General features: G+C 34.2%; 1 pseudogene; it reads right to left on the reverse strand.

Moving 5' to 3' along the window:
* Window positions 1–446: 446 nt before the first annotated feature.
* Window positions 447–19,646, reverse strand: LOC149549890 (uncharacterized; annotated as a pseudogene).
* Window positions 19,647–21,839: the final 2,193 nt, after the last annotated feature.

Raw genomic sequence — 21,839 nt, forward strand, 5'->3', positions numbered from 1 at the left:
AAACAGATGATGTAGTCCATCAGATGCACAACACAACACTCCAATAACATTATTAAACCCAAATGCAAAGCTGACTTCCACTCCATGCCAACTATCATCTTCTTCATCACTTTTATGAACACTGCATTGGAGAAGGGCCTATTAGACTGGGCTTATTAAGTGAAAAAAAAGGTCAAAAAAAAGAGGAAAATGAAAAATGTTAAAGAACTTTAAAAATAAATAGGAAATGTTAATTTGGAAAAAGGAAAGCACTTCGCAAGTTGAGAGGGGGAGCTTAAATATAGCTAACAAACTTGTTGCATACCTTACGTTCTGAATCTTGCAAAGAAATAAACAATGGTGTGATCCATCAACTGCAAGCACCTTATGTCCACTGGTGTGGGAAGACACAACATTCCAATTACAACATTAAATGCAAATGCAAAGCTTGGTCCCACTGTCAGTCCTCACAACACTTCCTCTTCAACATCAATTTCCTCTCTTGCCCTCATTTTAGGCTTGATTTCATCCTCTGGCGAAGATTACCATGACTCGTTGAGTTGTAAGTCGTTTAGACCGGGATTATTTGAGAAGGATGACACTTCAAGCGTTAACAAGTGCACCCCCCCCCGAAAGATTGTTGTAAGATAGATTCAAGTAACTTAGGGCCCATTTGTTTGCTGGCATAGGAATTGAAAATTAGAATAGGAATGAAAATGGGGAATGAGAATAGAAAAGGGCAATTCCAATCCTGTTTGGTTCACTTAGAATTTGATGGGAATATGTTGATCCATTGTTTGGTTGTACAAAAATGAAATAGAAATAAGGTTAAATTTTGTATTTTAAAAATATCTCCCTTAAATTTTTATGTTTTAAATTTTTTATTTTTTGGTTAATTTTTTCAATAACGGTAAAAAAGTTAATTTATTTTCATTTTTATTTAATTCATTGAAGTTAATGAGAAATATAATTTATTTCATTTTTTTAAATAAACAGATAAAATAAAATAAAAACTTGTAAAAAAGGTTTTTAAAAAATAAAATGTTAGAAAAAAATTAACAAAAAAATAATAAAAAAAAGAAAAAAGATTGGGAATAGAAATGATCCATTCCAATAATAACTATTTTTTGGAATGAACATATGCTCATTTTTGGGACAAAATTGGAATATGTTTGCCTATTCCCTATTCCAATTTGGGTACCAAACAGAAAATGCATTTCCTATTCCTATTCCAACAAACAAGCGGGCCCTTAAGTATGTCAGAAGTTGCAATTTTCTAGGAATGACTCTGGACAAGTTGTTTCGCGAGAGGTCAAGGGATTCCAGCTGTCCCATGTTTCCCAAGGACTACGGTATACCACCATTGATATAATTTCTTGAAATATTAAGAATGATCAAACCGATGAGAGATCCTATCCCTTCAGGAATATGACCAGATATTCTATTGTTTGCTAGATCAAGACAATTTACTAACCTCAAAGATCTCATGAATTCCATCTCCAATCCTTTGTTTCTGATGATTATTTTCTCTACATATGTTGAACCTCTTACCAATCTGAACTCAAAGAATTCTGCATCCATTGAGACATTAGCAATGCCCTTCATCTCTAAAATGTTGTCTAGAATGGCTCCTGTCAAACTGTTCATTGAAAGGTCTAATATTTGAAGATGCGCTATTTTGCTTAAATCAGCAGGTACACTTCCTTCAAATCTGTTTGATCTCAAGATCAAAATCTTAAGATCAGGAAGCTCTTGAATCCAAATCGAAAAAATGTTCCCTGTCAGACTTTTATCTCCCACATTTAATATCTGCAACTGCTACAATTTGCAAGCCTTGGCAGAGCTCTGTTTAGACGATTTCCCCTGATTTTGAGCATTTGAAGCGAAATCATGTTGCCCAACTCCGCCAGCAACTCACCTTCTAAACAATTTTCCTCCAAATTCAATACCACAAGATACCTACAGTTTGCAAAAGTTACTGGAATGTTACTTATTAGTCCATTATTGGACAAATCTAGAATCTGCATAGGCAACCCTTTACATATTGTAGTTGGGATGTCACCACTGAGATTGTTGTGAGACAGAGACAAGTAATTAAGACTGTAATCACCAATTTCAGCTGGACTGGATCCATGTAACTGATTTTCTGAGAGTTCCAAGACAACTACTGAAGCAGGAGGAAGCGGAAGCGGGCCTTGTAAGTTGTTTTGCTGCAAGTCCAGAACCTTCAATTTTTGGAGGCCCAATAGCTTAGAAGGTAAAGTGCCTGTGAAATTTTTGTAAGACAAGTTGAGCTGTTGAAGAGGAATGGACTCCCATATCCATGCAGGAATGTTACCCCGTAATAAGTTGTCGGACAAATCCAAATCAGAAATGCTAGTTTGAGTTATTAAGAAGGTCAGAAACTCACCCTCCATGTTGTATGATCTTAGTTTCAGTGTTGTAAAAGATTTTGGGGAACTCAAGTAGGACTGAGCTTCACAGTTAAAGCATTGCTCGAAATGTCCAGAGATACCAGACTGGATAGATTATTAAGGTGGGACTCTGAAAGGTTTCCACTTAATCGACTGGAAGAGAGGGAAAGAACCTTCAATTTAGATAGATTTGAAATATTGCGAGGTATAGTATGACTTAACACGTTGTTGCTTAGATCAAGCGTCTGGAGGGAATTTTGTTGACCTACCGAATCTGGGGTTTTGCCAGTCAGCTGATTATTACTCAGATCAAGCAGAACAAGGGACTTTATGTTGGCCAATGGAGGAATTGTGGCGGTCAATTCATTGTAGCTCAAATCAAGCCATTTGAAGGAGGTAAGATTCATGTCAAATGGTAGAATGGCACCGGTCAATCTATTCTGACTCAAGTCGACATGGCCTGTGCTCCCCAATGCACTGAACAACATGGTGGGTATGTGACCATACAACTAATTGTGTGAAAGATCAATGTAGGCATCCTGATGGACGCTTAACCTCAAATGAAGGTAAATGTGTGATATTGCTATCAGGATTTAACTGTGTAATTTTTAGTCAAATTCATTGACCCATGTTTCATGAGTAGTGATTCAACACGAATCCATCTCTCATGAGAATAAATGGAACACTTAAGCATTCATTGGATCTAAGTGATGCTCACAGGGGTGAAGCACCGGGACTTCCTAAGAGGTCACCCATCCTATTACTATTCCAGCCTGAGCGCGCTTAACTATGGAGTTTCCTCCATGGTTAAATCCAAAACTTGCAACCTCATTTGCAAAACCTTCACCAAGTGTTGTGCCTTATGAACCATACATTAGAAAGCCCCTTAAGCTCATCAGTTGATAAGTAGGAGATAATTTCCACAACAAGTCAAATTGTGATATTGCTATTAGGATTTAACTACGTAATTTTGAGTCAAACTCATTGACCCATGTTTCATGAGTAGTGATTCAACACGAATCCATCTCTCATGAGAATAAATGGAACACTTAGCACTCATTGGATCTAGGTGATGCTCATAGGGGTGAAGCACCGGGACTTCTCGAGAGGTCACCCATCCTAGTACTACTCCAGCCTGAGCGCGCTAAACTTCCTTGTAATTTGGTCATTGAGATATCCAATATTACAAGTTGTGTAAGATTTGCAATGGTTTGCAATGGTGGGTGGAAGCTTAGCTTGAACAGAGTAGTGGGAGAGATCCAAGAGAGTTAATGAGGAGATGTTGCCAATTGAATTCGGAATTGCTTCTGTTACACTTGTTGCAGTAAGAACAAGCTTGTTTAGTGATGCAAGTATGGTGGCAGAATGCTTGAAAGACCCCCTCCCAAGTCAAAATTGGCAGACAAGTCAACTTGTTGCAGGTTTGGAAGGCTCAACAGAGTAGAAGGGATGGAACCATTGAGGTCACAACTGTTGAGCTTGAGAGAAATCAAGTTGGAGAGGTTGTGTAAGGCAGCAGGTATGGGAGAGAAGAAGGAATTACAGCCAAGTTGGAGGTGGGTTAAACTGGTAAGGTTTCCATTATAAGGGGGAATTGGGGCAGAGAGCATACAATTGAACATTTGAAGATGCCTGAGAGAGTACATGGTGGAGATAGCTTGGCCCGATTCATCGCTTCTCTCTTGTGACATGTTAACCTCATCTAGCAACAGCTCCTTCAAATCCCTCATATTACCCATCCACATCTGCATGTTGTCGATTGTGATGGAGGAACACAAAATGTAGTAATTAGTGGAAAGATCCAAGTGACGCAACGTGGACATTGTGAAAAATCAAACTATTGCAGTCACTGATTATTAATCTCCTATCATAAATGATTATCATACTGCTGAAAACAAATTCCTAGCTAATATTGAAAAATAACACAATTGCAATTTCACTTATAAGATTTCACTTATAATGGGGAGTTGTTCGACTACAATACATACTTACAGATGAGCAGGTAGCAGACATTTTGACGAAGGCTTTGGGAAAGGCCAAATTTATCTTCTTCAGAGATAAGATGGGTGTCATGCAGAACAACCTCCTCGCTAAGAAGGAGTGTTAATTATTGTTAGTTGGACAACTGTTATTTCTGACCCGAAAATAGCAGTAGTATTTATGGGTAGCTTGGACAGCTGTTCGTCCTTATCTATGAATAGCAGTTGTATTTATGGGTGGTTTGGACAATTGTTTGTCCACTTGCCAAGAATTAGTAAATGGTTATTATTTACTAATTTTAGAGATTCCCTTTTGGACATCTTGCAACCAATTCTATTATTGGCTGTCGAGTTGTCTTAATCTCAGCCGTTGGTTTGATTTAATCTTAGTCGTTGGTTTACCAACAGGAGTAGTATAAAAAGGGGTCATTGGGTCATTTGGATAAGAAGTTTTGGAGAAACGTTTGCAGTGTTAGCAAACAGTCTTGCAGTGTTAGCAAGGGCGCAGTGTTAGCGTGGAGATAACAGTGGGGAATATCAGCGGGAGAAATTAGGAGGTTGTCAGAGTTCTGCCAGTGAGAGGCAAGGAATTTTGTATCTCTTGATTTGCTGAAGTTTAATATAATTCCTCATCTGTAGAACTGGTTTTCCCTTAGGGGTTTTTCTAGGGATAATTTGTCCGAAAATAGTGTGTTCATTGTGTTGTTCATTTCTTTCCGTTTTATAAGTGAAATTGCAGTTGTGTTATTTTTCAATATTAGCTGGGAATTTTTTTTCAGCAGTATGGTAATCATTTATGATAGGAGATTAATAATCAGTGACTGCAATAGTTTGATTTTTCACAGACATGTTGCCCAACTCGCTCCGTACTCTTCCCACAAATCCAGCATTTGACAAGTTCAAATACTGCAAATATTTCAGTGTGGGAAGTTGTTGAGGGATGCCAACACCATTAGAGGCGTTGTAGCTCAAATCCGGTACTTGTAACATTTTTAGATCAAGAAAAGGAGAAAAACATCCTTTTTGTTCACTCTCAATAGCAGAAGGTGAACCAGGATATATCTCGAAAGTAACATCACCGGGTGAATTATGGAAAGCCACTGCCGGATTGTTGCTGAAAGGATTGTGGAGGTCCAATTGAATGACGTGCTCTGTTATATTATCACATTTGATTCCTTCCCAGTTGCAATAGTTGGTGGAATCATTTGACGTTTCCAGTCGAGCAAAAGGATCGTGAAGATCTCCCTTCAAATCTAAAAGTGATTTCTTTTCATACGGTGGACAAGAAGATACCCAAGAAATGGGCAACATTAATAGCAGAGATCCCAGCAAGGTCAAGTGAGTAAGGTTGGGGTCTCATGGGCACCTGCTTGCTTAAAAATAGAGCGGGTGCCGCTGAGCTTTTTTAAGAACATTTAAAGGGTAGCAGTCCCATGGGCATTACATATAAATTTGCTTTTTAAAAAAAAATCGTAAATTGAAGAAAATATTAAAAATATAAATTGTTGTTTTTAGAAGTATTGGTAGGGTGATTTCAATTTGGAGGGAAAAAGAAGCATGGGTTCTTGCCAAGTGGCATAATTCTTCCCTAAATAGTAGGGGCTATTTCCAGCCCCCCCCTTTTCCATCCGCTCAACTAAAAAGTAGGGGCTCCTAGTTAATAGGAAAAGATTCCAAATTAAGCTTTAGCCCCCCAAAAATATTATCATGGGACCTCCAACTCTTGAAATATAGAGCCCAAGCCCCCTCCATGGGACCCTAGGGTAACTCACTGAGAAACATCTCGTAGAATAGCCCATCTACGAGGCAGCACAGTACTACTAGTACAATAGTGCGCACAAAGTGTAGGGGAATCAATTGGAAGGCCACAAAATATTGAAACGAGGAATAGAGGACAACGCTCACTTGAGCCACTTCGTAGGAAGTTGCAAGAAAATTCTTTAAGATGCTTGAAAGTTGTATCGAATTTTCAAGAAGGTCGTGACTACATAGAACTCAATCAGCAAGAATGTAAAATGACAAGGCAAGTTCAGCCAGCCTTAACCGACACACTCGAAGCATTGACTATTTGTGGCTTCTAGTGGGTCCAGTCAGTCCTAGCCAATAGCTTGGGGCCACTGTTGTGCATTGGTCTCATGCTATTGGCTAACAGTGAGTGGGCACAGTAGAAGACTGAAATATTCAATGCTTCCAGTGTGCCAATTAAGCCATTCGGGCAAGTTCTAGCAAGTGAAAACACGACATACAATTATAGTGATGACAAGAAATTTACTTTGAAAATCTAAAAGAGCTTTGGGTGGTGAGAAATGGATACTCTATCATTACACTTATTGGAAAGGAAGTAGTAATGGAATTATGGTGATACTTAGAAGTAATTAATTGAGAAGAGAAATAATTATATTTTAAAATTAGCATCAAATCTTGTTGACTGTAATGCTCCTACATTATAGGAGATGAGGTGGGATCATGCTTTTGGTTGAAGAAGTTTCAGCATCAAAATAAGTGCAATATATTAGAAGACAAAATAATTGAAATACATGAAAAACATTATTGTATGATAGTTATTATAAAAGATATATATATACATATACACATATACATATACATATAAACACATACATATATATATGTATGTGTATACATATATGTGTATATGTACATATATATAGATATATATGTAATGTACATATACATACATACATACATACATGTGTGTGTGTGTATATATGTATATGTACATGTACACACACACACACACATAATATTGTTTTATATAAATTATATTAAAAGCAAATATAGAAATATACATTAAAAAGAATTAAAAATATAAACTTCATACAATACACATAAGAATACTTGTATCCACAAACTTTGTCCAAGAATAACATCTCACTCAACCCAATATAGACGACTCTTATCAAAATTGAAGAGCCTACTTTAATTGGATCCAAACCCAACATCTTATAACAAACCAACATAAAACTACAACCATATGTAATATTAAAACAATGATACATATAAAACTACATTCAACATTATAAATAGAAAAATGAATATAAAATTTTGTTATCAAAGACTTTGACCTTAGGTGGTGCAAAATTATTATTACCACAAAATGAACTTGGTAGATCTATAGTATATTTTGAATGTTAATTATTTAAACATTATTATTATTCTTTGAATAGTATAATAAAGTTTTAAATGTTTGTTAATTATTAAACACATAAGCATGTTTTTGTTCTATATGAAATTATAAAAAATAATTGACTACAAATAGCGCAAGGGCTAAACAATTTTTCAGAATTTTTTTTTCTCTTTTGAAATAAGACTAGGAGAAATTAAATTTAAAATATGAACAAGTATATATATATATATATATATATATATATATATATATATATATATATATATATATATATGTATGTATGTATGTATGTATGTATGTATGTATGTATGTATGTATGTATGTATGTATGTATGTATGTATATTATTGCATTGTACATGTGCATACAAATGTATATATATGTAATTTACATATACTATATGTATATGTGCATATGTATGTGTATGTGTATACATACATTTTTATTATTATGTGAAAAAGATATAGATTCCACATATAGATATTTATTTAAAAATAAAGAAATTCGCATTCACTATTAAAACAAGGATGAATAGCATCTTCTTCTTATCAATGTAGAATATCTTGTCGATGTAGAATATAGAACTTTGTTTTATAGGTAGCTTGAAAATATATTTTGAACCTAAAGATTAATCCCAAAGATATTTGACTTGACTAAGGAAGGAGTCCATAGTGTTTTTACTTGTGTAGTTTGTTTCTACTTGCAAATGTTGTATTACAATAAGTATACATCTAGTAAAGATTTGTATAAAATTGCAATTAATTTTCTCTCTACTAAAAGAAATTTATAAATTTATTTTTGTACTTCCAAATAAAAATTGTATAGATTTTTATATTTTTTCTTATTTAGACTTATAAAGTTTATGAGAATTTATTATAGTGCAATATCTAAATGTTTGCAATAGATATATGAAATAAATATAAAGGTTAGACATATTGATGTCTAAACAAGTTATGTGTAGAATCTAGAAAATCTACAAGTATTTATTTGTTCATACTCCTAGATACGGTTCCATAAAATAAGTTTTTTCTATATCTTTATGGAACTAGTGAGTGCATAAAGTTTATGGGCATTTATTTTAGTGGAATATCTTACCACTGCCATTAGATATTTCAAATTATAATTAATTAGTATGATCTGAAACGTTGATGGTAAAAAACCACACACAATCGAATCCAAAAAACTTCTTATTTATAATTAATTTTTAAAGTAGAAACATCAAATTGATATATATATATATATATGAGAAAGTTATACATTTAAAAAAATCAATATAATTCTCAAAATATGTCAAGATTTACATTTCTTAGATTTAATTATTTTATTTTATAACATACAGTGGTAGATTTTTATTTATTTTTGACTTATCCCATCAAATAGTGCATTAGAATGAGAAATATTTATTTTGTTAAATTAATAAAATATCAATATATATGAGAACTATATAAAAGAAAGTATTTGAAAAAATAATTGTTATAATTGGAAAATTAAAAATGTGAAAGCTTCACTCAACTATAGCAGACATAAATAAAAACATGTTGAAAAATTTAAAGTCCTATGATTGAACAATTTAGTGGGAAAGTTGGATTTTAATTAATGTTATACAATCTTGCCTACGATAGGAACTAATAATAGATCCATTTATCACATCCATAGATTTAAATATTAATGGGATAAATTAGCATGATAATTGGATATAGGGTTCATATTTTATGTAAATGTGCATGGTATGTCCAAGATTATGGTATGCCAAAAAGTGGTGTTGTGAAAAAAAATCATCATTTCACTTGTCAAAAAATGCACTATACATATTGCTAAGTTTTTAGTAGGTTTGGGTGTCAATACATCTAATCAAAGAAATTTAACCAAACTACAAAGCCAATTAGATATCTAATATTTGCCAATACAAACTTTTTTTATAAACCTACAACCTACATTCTTAGTTTTCATTGTGAAAACTTAGAATGTGGGTCCTTCCAATATCAAATAGAAGATACAGAAAAGAAGAGAAGCACAACAATGGAAACTTTTCCAAAAGGTTGGAACCAACCTTGTACAATGAGAGGAAAAAAGAAGATATTGAAAAGAGGAGAATCTCATATCTAATTTGTGGCTTCCACTTGTCTACTTGAATCTCCCTCCATCTATTGTTGTTGCAAAGCATCTCTCATCTCTCTTCCCCTTTCAACTGAAAATTAAATCCCATCATTTTGCAAAATGAACTTATCCATATATCTTCAAATGATGGACGATAAATTGTTGGAAAGAAATCAAATCTTTTACTAAACTTCTACCAAAAAACCCCACTATATGGTTCTAATAAAAAAATGTTAGAATAAATGATTAATTTAATTTAATTTATTAAATTACCTTTACTCCCTTCTTAAGATTTCACTTTATGCACATGTGTTTCCATTTAATAATTAAATATTAATTATTAAATGTCATATACCTCTTAGGGTTTCCTTATTAGGGTTTTACGATCTCCTTTATTAGGATTGATACATTGTATTTTCACTCATTCTTCCAGTCTGATAACATATTCTTCCATATTTTTAGAGCCAAACCCTTCCCTTCTCTTGTCTTTTTCTTCTCTATGACAGGTTCTTACATACATGTGTTCTACTAGATCTGTGGATTTGTTCTCATCAAATATTTCATGGTATCAGTCTCAGATCTTATCTAGCTTGTTCTTAGTTGGAGAAAAAGAACAAGGGTTTGACAAAATGGATCTAGCTATTTTAAGGTATATTTTGTGAAAATAGGAGGGTCTCTAAAATTAAAAGCACTTTGAGGTCAAATAGACCTCACAGTTGGATTCAAAGGATGTCAAAACCCTTATTTCCATATAAAACATGACTAAGTTGGTCAACTTTGCATTCTAAGGCAAAAACATTTTTGCCTACCATGGTTGTACGACCCTTACAATGCAAATTTGGAAAAATTGTGAAAAAATTTCAAAAAATGTTTTTAAAAAAACCCCTCTTCTGTAGTTTATTCCATGTATCTATCTCTGTCTCTTTGCCCCTTTTGATTGAAATATGAATGTACTCTTTTTTCCCAAATACAATTTCCTAAGATTGTGTAAAAATCAACATTATTTCACTTTTTTTTTTCTAGATTTATAAATCAATTTTTTTTATCAATGCAAAAGTTCCTAAGATTACTTTATTCATTTACATACATGTGATATTTAAAGAATGTAAACATGAATAGATTTCTGCATACTTAGTTTGGTATGAATAGTTTTGATTGAATGCAAGGATAATTGCTTGTGTGAATTCAAGACATGAATGATTAATTTAATTTAGCACAAGTATTATGCAAGTGTGTATGCATGCATGTAAAGTAGTTCACATAGTGAACTGATATACATACATACATGCACATATGCATATGATCATCATAATCAGTTATCCTTGAATCTGACCAAAGCTATTATATATGAACAAGAGACATGTGTTTAGAAGGGAAAAAAAAAAAAGAATATTTACATAGGCACCTCTTCTCCCCTTGAAGAAAATTGCAAAGAAAGGGCACAAAGATCACAAAGGCATGGCATGGAAACAAAATATAGTGATCACATAGGAACAACAACAAAATCCTAGATCTCCACTGATCTCCACCAACGTTCAGAGTTCTCCACCCTCTTTCAAATGTAGCTCCCCACAATCAATCAAAAAAAATGGGGAATGATTAATTTCGTGTTTTCTTTTCTTTCTTTTTTATAATCCATAATCCACAAGATCTCTCTATATATATACATACATGCATACATACATATATATACCTACATACATACATATGTGTATACACACACACACACACACACATAAATTAATACATATATATATATATATATATATATATATATATATATATATATATATATACACATACATACATACATAGATATATACATGCATATATACATACATACATGAAAAGAACAATGCACTTTCTAAGAGTTTATAATTGTTCAACATAATTATTGTTTTACAAGAAAATATGCCTATGAAAGAGTTACAACACACTATGAAGTTAATTTTACATAAGGTACAGGAAGATATTCAAAAGTCTGATAATCAAAATTTAAGACATGAGAACGAAGGAGAAGGAGCGGCTTTAGAAAGAGATTGTATGGTAGAAAAAATGGCTAGACAACATAGAGGATATTATGGAAACCACTGGATAGAATCCAAGAAAGTCTTGTAGTAGGTACAATGACATTGGAAACACGAGTTATATTGGTCTAGTTGTTGATTAGATGGGTTTTTTACTTCATTATTATATGATCCAATGGTAATGTTACTTATTATTTTGACATACTTGAAAACATTATTATTATTCATTATTATATTTATATACATACATGAAACAATAATGCACTTTCTAAGAGTTTACAGTTGTTCAACAAAATTAATGTTTTACAAGAAAATGCACCTGAAGAACTATTATCTTAGAGGCAAGAACATGGTGTTGAAATAGTATAGAAATTTCTTGACATGAGAGGTCTGCAAGTGAGGCTGTTGACCAATCTTTAAAATGTGAATGTTGAAATGAAAGCTATCGATGATCAAACACCTATGCCAGAGTTACAACACAATGTAAAGTTTATTTTAGATAAGGTAGAGGCATATATTTAGAAGATTGATAATTAAAATTTAAGGCATGAGAATGAAGGAGAAGGAGAGGCTTTATAAAGAAACTACACAATAGAAACAACAACTAGACAACATAGAGGATATTATGGGAGCCACAAGATAGAATCTAGGAAAGTGTTGCGGTAGGTACTATGACGTTAAAATTGATTGCAAGTGTCTTTGATAATTTATAGTCCAAATATCAAATGCTTATAAGAGTGTTTCAAATATTTCCATAGTCTCCCTACAATGATCCTAAGTATCAAATGCTTATAAGGGTGTTTCAAGGGTGGGAACCACTTCAACATCCTATGCATGGTTTAGAGGTAATGTCATTATGGAAAAGGCTTCTACAAGGGAATGAACCTCATGATTATGGAATTTACATAGAAGTAGAGCTTGCTTCTTCAACTCCTTACACTAAACTCTTCATTGAAGTTATTCTTCAGTTCCTTGCATATGCAATTTTATCACCTTGAAAAACTGGATTTGATCCTCCTAGTTAGGAATAGTTGATTATACATTTTATTGTACCTAATCTGATGATAGTTCTATAGGAATTTGTAATCAACCCATATAATCAGCAACTAGACCCATTTAACTATGTTATGGCTTGTTTCTTTCTAAAAATATCTACTATGATATGTTTTTGTAAAATTTCTTGTGAACTCTGCCCATTTTTTCAGGTCTACATTATTTTTGTGGATGATCTTGAGGTAAGTCACTTAGCACAGGTTGAGTGAGTTTTATTGTTTTATTATTTGGATTCTGGAATATGTATGTAGTTGGATCAGATTTTTTGTTATGCTAAGATGTAATAAGCGCCTTTAAAAAGATCTCTAGATATACATGTTTAAAAAAAAATACAAAGAGATACCTATTTAGAAGGAAAATAAATGAACATTTACATAGCTCCATTGAAGAAAATTGAAAAGCTAGGGCACAACATGAAAATGAAATCTTAGAGCAAGGGCACAGAGATCACAAGGGCATGACATGGCAACAAAATAGAAAAGTAAGGACACAACAATGAAATCATAGAGCAAGGGCATGATAAAAAATGTAGATATCACAAGGGCATGACAACCAAATCATAAAGCAAGGGTACAACAAAAAAATGCAAAGATACAAAGCAACAAAATCACAGAGAAAGGGCACAATGCACAAAAAAATGTAGAGATCACAGCAATGATATGCACCAATGACAAGGGAATGACAACATTTAGAGATCTCTACCCTCATTTAGAGATCTTCATCCTCTTTTGCGTGTAGCTCTCCACAATCAAAACAAATGGAGAATGAGTTATGTTTTCCTTTTATTTTTGTTTATACTAACAAAAGCATCACAATTATGATTGCAACTTTGGTATTGCGACGACGTCAAGGACAATTGCCAAAAAAAATGAAAATGACAACAAATTACACTGTTATCACAAATTTTCATCACAATTTGACCCTAAATGTTGTAATGATTAAACCCTAGGCAAGGGATTCCACCAATTAGAAAATTGGAAGGTCTAAACAAATAAAGGATTGACTCTAGATCATTGATTTGGATCTAGAAGGTTTAGCCAATATTATATTTAAGGAGGGTCTATGACCTAATTTAGAAAGGTTATGAAGGTTGTTGTGTCCATGTGATGTGTGAAGGACTAGATGCATGCAAGGGCAAAGGTGGATCAGAAAAAGTAAAGAGACCAAGTAGAGTAGTGAAGTGCAGAGATATAGACACATTAGATCAAAGAGGTGATCAATTTATGAACAAAGGAGATTTGTTATCTTCATGGTAGTGCAAACCAGAGGATTAGGTACTAATATATTTTAATAGGTGTAACCAAGGTTTAAATCTCTTAAGAGAGGACTTACTTAGTTTTACGGTTAAATCCTTTAATTAAGGTAGACTATATAAGTCTCATAAGCTCTTAACAGGATAGACCCCTCAAAGGGTAGATCATCAGAAGTGATCAAACTTGTAGCCCTAATAGGTGAGCTTTATTTTTGTAGTAGTTAAGATTTGTAGGTGTCATCCACACTACAATTTTACCTTCAAATTGGAGGGTTTCTACCTAACCAAATATTTGTGTTTATGTTTTATGAGTTACTTTACATGTTTGTAGGTTATACATGAAATTAAATGCTAGATCTGATTATGTATCATAGTAAATGTTCATTTGATATATGATATTAATGAGATAAGGGTTTATGGTGAAGCTATAAGATTTGATACATGTTTGAAATGTTAAAAGTTTTATAGATCCTAATTCACTCCCTCCCCACTCTCAATATCTTACTTTCCCTATTATATTTCTAACAATTGGTATCAAATCATTGGTTCTCTTATCAGAAGTTTAACCACTTGAGAGACAAGATCTTGGAGATGGAAGCCTATAAACTGGGAAAGACTAACAGAACAAAAAGCTTGATTTGCAAATTACCTTGGAACAAGTCAAAGTCACTAAAGAGAAACTTTGTAAGGTCCTAAAATAAAGGAAGGAGATGGCACTCAAACATAATGACACACAATAAAAGGAAGAAAGCATTGAGTACATATGCAATGAAGGTAGATCTAGTGATAGTGATGCAACAATACCAAATTTATTGGAGACAACAATCTAAATGAAGAAATAAAACAACTAAAGAGAGAACATGAAGTGATATCAGTAAGACCATGTGAAGCCATAAAATAGAAGGGAAATGTTGAGGATGACAAAGTTCTAGAAGAAGAAAACATTACATAGTTGACTAAAAGACTAGATGAAAATATTAGTGAGGTACAAACCCTAACACACAATCAGTTTGACATGGTAAATCAGTTACCAATTCTTAATCATGAGTTGGTTAGAAAGGATCTTGAGATTGTAAATCCAAAATCTGAAAATGAAAGATTGAAGAATGAGCTAAAATTTGAAAATAATTTCATGGAAAGGCTAGATAAACCTAAGGAAGCTATAAAATTACTAAATGAACTGATGAATGCACCTAGAATACCTAATGGCACTTCTGGACTACGCTATGTCGATTTCCTATCAGGTGTCGAGCAAGGAGAATCATCAAGGTAAGGAGAACAAAGGAATGTTAATGTCAAGCCAAAGGACAAGAAGCCTACATGCTATCATTGTGGAAAAGCATGTCATACAACAAACATGTGCATGAGAAAAATTGGTAAGTCAAACCCTAAAACAAAATTTGATGGTTATTACTTTAAGTGCAACAAACAAGGTCATCAAGCACACGAATGTAGATCAAAGGTCAACAAAGCACCAACTACTTCTAGATTTTAAGGTTACTAATATACTCGTTAGAAGCATGGTCATAAGTCACAAGATTGTAGATCTAAGGCAAAGAACAACTAGAAACCCAAAGGAAAAGGCAAAGCACCTAAGAAAGGTAATACCACTGGTACATTTGGGTCCCATTTTTTACCTAAATTTTTTACGGAAGGCCAATTCGGCTTGTCAAATTCACTTTTTTAAAAATATGATCCTGAAAACATTGATATTTTGACAATACTTAAGTATCTTGTCAAAAATTTGATAGAACTTAAGTTTATTGTCAAAATTTTGACGATGGTTAATTACTTTTGTCAAAATTTTGACATTTTCGGGATATAAAGAAAAAAAAAAAGTGAAACTTCATTTTGTTTTCACGTGACAAAGTGTAGGTGCATGGGAGGATTGAAGGGGAAAACACTACTCAACATCATGTAAGGTGAGTAAAATTTATTAAATTTTGATTGTTTGTGTTAATGTGATACTAATCCTCCCCTACTTATTGGCCATGTTTGTATTGTGAATGCAAGAAAAGAAAGAAAACCAAAAGGAAAAGGAAGAACTTTGCATACAAAATGTTACAGGTGTGTGGCTTATAGGTGCATATCTTGTTTCTTGTTTATTTTCATCCAAATCAAGTAATATTATAGTCAATGCCTTTTGTAATCATGAGAAGATGATGTCAATTCACCTTTAACTTGATTGAAAACTAAACTAAAATGCTTGATAATTTTGAATATTTGATCCACCCCAATCATTTTTTATCATGAAAATTGTCCTCATAGCTATAGAAAGGTTGTATAGGAAACAACACAAATCAAATATTTAAACAATGGTATAATAACTTGACCTAAAACAACTAATTGTATCTTTTTAAAACTCAGCTAACATACCATGAATTTTGTCGTAATCATTTTTCTTCCAAACCATCTACCATGGAGAGCATGTTGTACACCAACTGCAGATTTTGCACTGTTAAAATATAAGTATACATGACCAGCACTATACCTTCCACACAAAAAATGTGCCTTCAAAACCAAATGAAGGATAATATCTATGACTTCAAAAATAATGATGTAAAGGTAAGTGCACTACATTTGGTACTCAACCAATTGTGGGAACCTTGGAAGCTTGTAGGGTTAGAGAAGAGAGCCAACAACCTTGAGATAAATGGTTTTGAATAATATTAAATAAAACTCAAATTTCTTGATTAAGCAATAGCTTTTGGAGATATCTGTATGAAAAATCATCTTCAATTTTTCTAACCACCACAAACATGAACATATCATTGATGATGCAGGAGCATCCTTGGTTGGCTAGCAATCCTACATGTTGGTGTGGTTTAAACTTGAAGTTGGAGGACTTTGTCAAAGAATGAAGGGTGACTCGATCGATACTGAGTTGGTTTGGTTCATGTGTTAACCTAGTAACTCGGTTAATGAAGATCTTCGATAATGCATGGAGCATCTTAGTTAGTGAAGAAACTCGGTTAGGTCTAGTAGAATGCTAACACTCATCATGGTTTTCTCTAACACTTAGTTTGTTCTTGGTCCCAATGGTAACCAAGTTATCGGTGAACTAACTTTTGGCATTTAATTTGTATATGGGTATTTAATTTTTGTTGCAGTTGACATGTGGCTTATGTAAATGTCTAATGTAAGGGTTTATCTTAATTTGTAATGGGCTAGGCTGACTTGTGGCTTCGTTGCATATAAGTAAGGGTGTTTTGTGGAGTCTTAAGGGATTTTTTGGTAGATCATTTAGCTTGGAGAAGAGGATGAAGTGGAGGAACAAACTTTTAAGGACTAATAGTGAAGGCTTTGTAAACTTGGAGATTTCTTAGTGGGCTTGCAAGCACAAGTTGAGATTTCCTTGGGGTTTCCCACTAGAGTGTAGATCTGGACTAGTTGGGATTAGGATTGTGATTTGGATCTTGAGGGATCTTATCAAAATATTTTGTAATTGTTTTTGTATTTGGCCCTTACCTGGAAGGTCTTATAGTTGGGCACATTGCATGTAAATTATTATATTTTATGATTAAAGAGTTGTGATTTGGTATTAGATCTTGTATTGTTGTTGTGTTTCCATTGTGTGGTTATTTACAAGGATCTAAATTACCTCAAGTAGGGGTATCCTTGGATTCTTTCTGCATTAGGTAGTATCAAAGCTTAGTTGTTCCTAAGTTTGTAGACTAGGCACTAAAGTTGAGGCAGTTTGCACTAGGACTTGGGTGAAGGATGGAAGAGAATGTTGATCTTGTGGAGTTGATTGATCTTCTAGATTTGTGGATTGGTTCCAAAAGGTTTACAAAAATCTTTGAAGATGCCTCCAAGAATATTATACCCTAGGGAAATTGATGATCTTATTGTTGACGTGGAAGAAAGGATCTCATAAAAGGTTAAATAGGTTTTAGATTTGAAATGATGGAGGTTAAAGCCAGTTTCAAATCTAAGATTGCATTGATGAAGAGTGACATGATTTCTGAAATTATGAGTGCTTTAGGTGGTGTACCTCATAATGTAGGTACTGAAGATGGTTATGAGGAAGTTTCTAAAGACATTAAAGTTGTTGGATCAAGTGGTGAGGATAGAACTGATCATGTGGAGAGACCTATTGGAACAAGGACTGGTTAGTTTGGTAGAACTGGATCTCAAATAAGGTTGAAGTATAAGATGGAGGTTCCTAATTTATTAGGTACTTTGACTCCTAAAGACCTAATTGATTGGATTGGTGAATTGGAAAACCATTAGAATTCTTTAGAATAATTAAGAGGGGGGTGAATCAGTTATCCAAGGTCCAAATGTACAAATAAAACTTTACACAACTTAGTGAACCCATATCCATAAAACATATTCATCATGCATGCATTCATTAGATCATACACTCATTTAAACTTGTAGGTTATTGTCAAATCAACTTTGTAGAAATATTAACATGAAATATAACATATTCAATAACACATTTCACACAATGATTTTATGTAGAAACCCAATTTGGGAAAAACCACCATTAACATGCTATTCATTCTCACTCTTCTAAAGTGATGCCCTGTGAAAGGCCAACCCTATTAAAGGTTACAATACACACTATTAAATGTGACTTGGTTAGAGGATTTCAATCACCATGATAGGTGTGAGCCTTGTTAGAGGAGTTTATATCATTCACTTGGAATGTCACCTGTTTAGATGATTTACAAATGATTGTTAGGTCAACCTTAATCCAAAGGATTTACCCTAGACTGGTACAATAATTAGAAAGTAATAGTAAGGCTTAATCTAATAAAAACTTAAAACTCACTTGCAGATTAAAAATCTCTATTTCAATCATCCATTCTTATTGGCTTTCACACACTTCAGCTCTGAAAGCTTGTTCACATTTCAAGCATTCATACTCTTAAGCCTTCTTACTTTTCTTGCCAATTTTAGTCTCTTTTGTTTGGTCTCTGAATGAAGAAATACCCTGAATGAAGAAATACCCTAGACTCCTTGTCTTCCTTAGGTTCTAACACATGACAACCTTTTCTTCTGACCATTCATCTCTATAAATAGAAAACTAAGATATTTTATCGTTCATCTCTATCGTTTTTTTTAGGGTTAGGTAGGATTAGGTAGGATTCAATGAACCCACCTATATTTTCATTTTTTTCTGTTCTAGAAACTTCTCCTTCAATCCTATTTGAATTCATCTCAAAATGGTTTACCATGAATTCTGTGCCACCAACTCATCATAGTTATCTTCCACACACTTCACAAAATTCAAGAAAACAAAATAGTCTCTTAGATTTGTCAATTTCATGATTTAACGTGAATATTGACACTCAACATCAATATGTTGTCACTTAGCTTCCATACTGGCTCTTCCCCTTGTCATCAACTAGCTCACTTGGAAAACACTAAAGTTTACTAGTGTTCAACATCAACTAAACTTTACTCAGCTTACATTGTATCACTCGATATACACTACACTTTGACTTTGCTCAGCTCCAACTAATTTTCTAGTTGGTGTTACCATTTTTTGCCTCCTACCAAAAATTTGAATTTGAACACTTGAGCCCTCCCAACGGTCACCTTCCATCTTTAATATTATTTAAAATGCCTCAAAAATATCAAAAAATAAAGAATTTAAAACCTATGGTATTTCCTAATTTTATTTTGACTTGCCCACAACTTTTCGCACAGTCAGATCTTGCCCAGATCTACAGTGGCTTCTTCCCCACATTTTGGAAATGCACTACCTTTATGTAATGCAGGGAAGCCCCTTTGCAACACATGGATTGTGGGTCTATGTTCTTCTTGTGGGCCGTAAAATACAAGGTGGCTGGCTGAGCTGGCGATTCTATTGGTGCCTGCTTTCCCGCATTTTGAGCTTCGTTAGACTTTCTGACAATGCGAGAAAGTGCCCTGGTGACACGTGTCCATATGAAATCACAGAGGGTAGTTACACAGGTTTAGAAAGCATGTATTACAAGCACCGTCAGATCTCCCAGGATCAACGGCTGGTGTACGCCTGCAATAAGGAGTTGCGAGGAAATTAAACAATGCAGGTATGGGCCCTTGCAACACATGGCATGGTGTGACATCATGGGCCCACTTTTCTCAGGAGGTAACAATGGCTCGTCTTCCATGGCATTTTCCAGGCAAGTCATAGCACGAAGAGGGCATTTCATTGGCCCATCCAGCTGACTAGGTATGCAGTCCTACAAAATTATGATCACCATAGATTTAAAGAAGATCAAGGGATGGCACTTTCCTGGATTATGAAGTTGCAAGGAGATTAAGGAATGCAGGCAAGTGCCTTGTTGCCACATGTCCTTGTGGGGCCAGGGTTATTCTATATGCTGCAAGATGATACCAGGTTGGATGCCAGGTTGTGCTGAGTGTTTCGTGGACCCAAAAAATTTTGAGAGGCAAGCACAGTATTATAGGGATCTTTCACAATGCGAGGACTTTAAACATTGCAGGGAAGTACCTAAGCAACACGTGTCCCAGCAGGCCCGACCAAGGTATAAACAATTAGCATTGACAGTTGGACTAGCGATTATGTGACTATCATTGTTAGGATTTTGAGGAGGTGACACAGTTAGTTGGTCAACCGCGTGGGGACTTTGCGGGGTGGTAGACGAAAATAAACTGATTGATCCACGTGGCTCATCCTGGTGCCAAATTTTAGTTGACTGCTTGACCTTGCTGATTCATGAATGAAAACGAAGAGAGATCAAGTTTTCCCACGCGATCTAATCCCTGTGATGAATTCCAACCACCCTCGAATGAATGCTAAACCCAAGAGAACACTCCACCACCCCAGTTGTGATCCATCTACCTGGTCAAGGTAATTTAATGGCACCATTTCTATCTTCTCATGCCCCTGTTCCAATAAAGATCAAATATCATTGCATCTGGATCTGCATGATTGTTCTTGGTAGGACTTAATGGCAGTAGTTGTAGAGTAATGTTAGTTGGAAAATATCTCAGTTATGCCTGAACTATAAAGGCAATTTTTGTAAATTTTGTTAAGGTCGACTCTTCTCTGAATTCTCTGATATTGCTCTACAATTTCATGTGTAAATTCCCTTTGCCTTTGAACTGTATGGAATTCTGCCTTATCTCCTTCAGCCATTGATGTAAAGATCAAGAACTATTTTCCTCTCATTGGTGTTTTGTGGATATCTACAATCTTGTATAATTGTATCTCTTCTAGCCTGTGAATGATATATAAGTGAATCTTCTCTTTCCTTGCGTCATTTATCTGGGTTTTCTCATCTACATGTGATTGTTAGATTAAAACAAGTCTAAATGTGTATATCTTTTGGTGTCATGATGGTTCAATAGTGCATGTATGGGAAGAGATTGGTTTGAACATTCTATTTTGGTGCATTACCTCCTTAGGTTAGAGTAGGTAGATTTTCTTTCATGCTTTCCTTCTCCTTTTTTCGCCCAAGAGTAGTTAGGTGCACCCTGATAGTAAAGGAAGTCAGCCTTCTCCAGAGACTCAACCTCACAGTTCAAGTCCCACAACTTGGAGGTTGTTTCCATGCTTCACAAGGTTGTCCTTAGGTTAAAACTTTGGATGTGGGTGCAAAATTTTGTGACAACAGTTGGCTTGCACTAATTTTTCTCACCACCTATTGTCTACTCAATCAAGCTTGTAGACTCAATTCCTCTTACTTGTTCTTCTAGACTTTGTTAGTGTATCCATCCTTTGCAACTTCAAGTGGATAATAAATGCACTATAACATTATTGTCTTAACTAATCTTTGTACTTCTTTTTCATACCATAACTCAACCTTTCCTCTAGGTGCTTTTATTATCTCATTTTATTAAAACCTCCTCATCAATCAACCAAATGATAGCACTCAAATCATCTAAGTAGTTGTGTTACCAAGAAGTAGCAAGTTGGACATCAGTGACAAAA

Source organism: Cupressus sempervirens, chromosome 7 (genome assembly GCF_028749045.1).
Source record: "Cupressus sempervirens isolate cs-2001-9-10 chromosome 7, ASM2874904v1, whole genome shotgun sequence".
In the NCBI taxonomy this organism is placed as follows: Eukaryota; Viridiplantae; Streptophyta; class Pinopsida; order Cupressales; family Cupressaceae; genus Cupressus; species Cupressus sempervirens.